This window comes from Aplysia californica, unplaced genomic scaffold, assembly GCF_000002075.1.
Source record: "Aplysia californica isolate F4 #8 unplaced genomic scaffold, AplCal3.0 scaffold00858, whole genome shotgun sequence".
In the NCBI taxonomy this organism is placed as follows: domain Eukaryota; kingdom Metazoa; phylum Mollusca; class Gastropoda; order Aplysiida; family Aplysiidae; genus Aplysia; species Aplysia californica.
Genome location: NW_004798128.1, coordinates 83651 through 88495, shown reverse-complemented (window position 1 = coordinate 88495; position 4845 = coordinate 83651).

The window sequence follows — 4845 nt, the reverse complement described above, 5'->3', positions numbered from 1 at the left end:
CTCCGCGCGCAAGTGTAGCTTCACCGCCACACCCTGGACACATCCAGCAGACGAACTGAAAACATCAGCATGTTCGTCTAAGAGTCGCTCCAGTTCACTTAGTACTGGCCGGTGTGTTCACGCTAAACACAGACCAGTCGACGTGGAGGTGTTTGAGCCAGTCCCTGCCAAGGAGACTGGGACCCTTTCCTTTCACAACGACAAGTACCAGCACCTTACACTGGCTACCTTGAGTCACTTTCACCTCAGTCTGTCCAACCACCTTCAGTTTCTCCCCAGTGTACGTTCTGAGAGAGATCGAACTTTTCTGAAGAGGTTCCTTGAAAAGTCTTTTGTATGTGTCCTCACCCATCACTGTGAGTGAAGCCCCAGTATCCACATGGAACTGCACACATTTACCGTCCACAACTAGTTCTTGTACTATTGGCGGTACGCTAGCTGACACAGTGAACAGACTGGATACCCTATCTGAATCAACTTGCCCTACAACTGTCTTATGAAACTTTGAACTTGTCTTTTTCTTCTGTTTACACATTTTCGCTCCATGGCCTGTCTTCTGACACTTGAAGCACTTTTTATCTCTAAACTGACAGTCATTTGCAACTACCACCACACCTGTAACAGACAGTACTACTGGATTTGCTAGTGTCATTCTTAAACTTTGACTTCACCACATTCACCCCTACGCTAGCACCATTCAAGTCACTGACACCTTCTGTGGCTGCTTCCATCGCCTGTGCGATCTCAACAGTCTTTTTGTAAGTAAGGTCTTTCTCTGATAAGAGTCTCTGTCGCAACTTGGTATTGCTAATGCCACAAACTATCCTATCACGTAACATTTCTTCTAGACTGTCACCGTACTCACAAAATTCTGATAGTTTCTTTAATTCAGAAATGAATGTTCTAACTGATTCACCAGAGAAACGTGTCCTTGAATTAAACTAAAAGCGTTGCACTATTGTGGAAGGCCAAGGGTTGTGGTGTTCTGTCAAAGTGTTCACAATGGCGGCATAGTCACATTCTGCCGGTCTAGCTGGCGAAACTAAGTTCGACAACAGTTTGTAAGTCCTAGCACCGATACAGCTAAGAAGAACAGCTCTCTTCTTTACACTTATTTCAATTTCATTCGCTATGAAAAACTGCTCTAGACGTTCTATATAATCAGTAAAACTGTCTGACTTTTCATCAAATTCGCTAACACTTCCTACAATACCTGAAGCCATGATGACGAAATTTACTAGGGCTGTCCCACGGAAAACCGGAATTTGGCTGTAATTTGAAAACTATTCAATATTTTCACATTCTGTAAACGGATATTTGTAAAACAATCATTTAGGAATGTACCAATTGAGCACCATGAGCATCGCACAAACCAAACGAACACAGCAGTTCTCCAAAGATGGCTACCCCCTTGGAAAATTGGTCAAAGGTAGAAGTGAGGTCTGTCATTCAGTTCCTGACCGCAAAAGGTCTCAAACCTATAGAAATACACACTGGAATAAAGTCAGTTTACGGGGAGAAAGTAATGGCAAAGTCACAGGTATATGAGTGGTGCAGTAAATTCAAAACCGGGCATACGCATGTCAATGACAAATTCATGCAGGACCTTGTTTTTCTGCCAAGACTGAGGACAACACCAACAAGAGTCGCGTTAACAAACTCGTTTGGAAGCACACGTCTTCACCTCCCGCGAAAAAGTTTAAAGTTCAGCCATCGGTGAAGAAACTCATAGCCACGGTTTTCTGGGGTGCTAAGAGTGTTTTGCTTTTTGACATTCTGGAACCAGGACAAACTGTTAATGCTAACAGATACTTCCAGACTCTTGATAAGTTGAGAGAGGTTGTGCGCCGAAAAAGACCAGGCCGGTTGTCCAGCGGGGTCATTTTGCAGCATGACAACGCAATGCCACACAACACAAACGCTACGAAAGACTGGATCCAAAGATTCAGCTGGTAAGTTCTGCCACACTCCCCTAATAGTCCTGACTTGGCCCTGTCAGATTATCACCTTTTCGGACCAATGAAACGCCATATTTCTGGACAGCGATTCACCGACGACGAAGACCTCGTGGAAGCCGTGAAAGATTGGTTGAAATCCCTTGACGTAAAATTCTTCAGGGTGCGTATCTTCTCCCTGATCCAACGAGGGGAAAAATACGTCCAGCGGGATGGTGATTACATTGAGAAATAAAGCACATATTGAGGTATGATGTGTTACATTTTTTTAATAACAGGACACAGATTGTTGCTTTTATGGACCTTTTCCGGTTTTCCGTGGGACAGCCCTCGTACAAGATCAATTTCAAAATATTACACAAAATTCACTTCACCGAATAAAATACCTTAGTCAAATGAACTCCTTGAATTTCCATTAGTTTTATCCTCGTCGCCAAATGTACTAAACATGTTTATTCGCAAGGATGGATTCAGATATGATACAGACTTGACAACTCGACGTGGACAAAATCGATGGCAGATAATACAACATACAACAAATAATGAGGCGGGTAGAGTTAAAACCGCAACAATAACAGATAAACTGAACACCTATAAACAAATTAGTAAACAGCCTTTCCAAACACCAGACCAAGTTTTTACGAGGAATTTTTCAAGGAGTTTTTACAAGACACATTAAGTAACTCTCAACACAAACTCATACTCGCGGGAGATTTCAACGTAACTTTAGACGACAGAGATATTGTAGGAACAAAAATAGGTAAAGGACGACAAGGAAGAATAGCACTACAACATAATATAATATATTTGACACACACAATCTAAAAGATAGCTACAGAGACACACATACACACACAAATGATTCTACACACAGCACAGAAGGAATAGATAGAGCAGCCAGAATAGATAGAATCTATATACACAATACATATACAATCACGCAATGCGAACATTTAGACACATTTTAACATTCACAGACCATAAAGGAGTAATAACAACAATTAACACAAGTACAACGCAGCCGAGGATATCCCCACACTGGAAGTTTAACAACACATTACTCGACAACACAGAATATACAAACATGATCACGAACACGATTATTCAACACACAAAAAGATTACAAACTAATAATGCTAGAGAAATATGGGACAACTTAAAACACATAATTAAATTGGACACTATAACAAAAAGACATAGAAGAAATAGACAACAACAATTAGAACACAGAATAGAACTCGCCAAACAACTAGGTCTGCAGAAAGAAGAAAACATAATAGAATTTAAAAAGGAGTTAGACGAACTAAACCAAATAAAATATAGTGGAGCGCGGATACGAACAAAATATCCAACAAATAGAATTGAAAAACCAACAGCTGTATATCTGGCTTTGGGACAGATCGTACAAAAAAGAAGAAAAAGAAAATGATAACAGCCATCACGGATAAAGAAGGAAATACACAAAAGGATACAACCCCCCCCCCCCCCCCCCCACAAAAACAAACGCCTTCTTAAACTTTTACACCAAACTATATTCTCAACAAGACACAGAATTTATGATCCAAAATGAATATATATGCAACACGTTACGCAACTCTCTTACGAACAACAACAAATCATAGATACAGAAATATCCATGACAGACATGTGTAATGCACTCAACTTGATGACAAATAATACCTCACCCGGGCCAGACGGGCTAACTGTAGAGTTTTACCAGGCCTTTTTCCCAATATTAGGCCCTCTTTTCACAGCAATGGTAAGGGAAAGTTATGAATCAGAAGGATTACCTGAGTCATTAAACTTATCATATATCTCCCTTATTCGACGACTCAGGATCCCCGTTAGACATGAAAAATTATCGCCCCATATCCTTATTAAACGTAGACTATAAAATTATCACCAAAGCCCTAACCAACAAGTTGAGGCCATTCATGCAACACTTATACACACTGACCAAGCTAGTGCAGTACACGGTAGAACAATACAAGATCACAACCACACACTAAGGGACATTATCACATACGCAGAAGATAAACAACTAAACACATGCATACTCTCACTGGATCAAACAAAGCTTTCGATAGGGTGTTTCACTCTTTCTTACATAAAACTTAGAAAAAGTAATGTAAACCCAAAATTCCAAAAATGGATCCATATCCTCTACAAAAAACCACAATCTAGAATTCTGGTGAACCACACCCTGTCGGATGCTTTTAATTTAGAAAGATCAGTAAGACAAGGCGATTTTTAAGCCCACTACTATATATATTGAGTCTAGAACCACAACTAAACTTAATCCGAATGGACCCAAGTATCAAAGGTATCAAACTCCCAGGAGGAGGAGAACAAAAATTAATAGCTTTCGCAGATGACACCATTTTTTCCCCAACTAATTACAAATCCATACAACAAATATTCAAACATTTCCGACACTTTGGAAAAGGTATCGGATCAGAAATCAATGAAACAAAAAGTAAAGCGATAAGACTGGGGAAATGGAAAAATTGGGAAAATAATCTAGCCCAAATAAACTGGGTGGAAGAAATAAAAATCTTTGGCAATTATTACACAAAGTTTAGAGACCAAAATTCCCCAACTAAATGGAATCTCTTTACTGAACAAATTCAAAACCTCCTACCGGAACTCTATTATAAACACACATCCATTTTCGGACGAAGCATTATTAATTACACAGTCATCCACCCGAAAATCAATTACATAACACAAACGATCGACCCACCTCCCAGTTTTATCAAAAAAGTAAATCAACTCATCAGACGCTTTATCTTTAAAGGAACCTTTCAACGCATCAGACACACAACATTGATACAAGACAAATTGAAGGGAGGAATAAACTTACAAGACATAGAGACAAAAACACGAACCT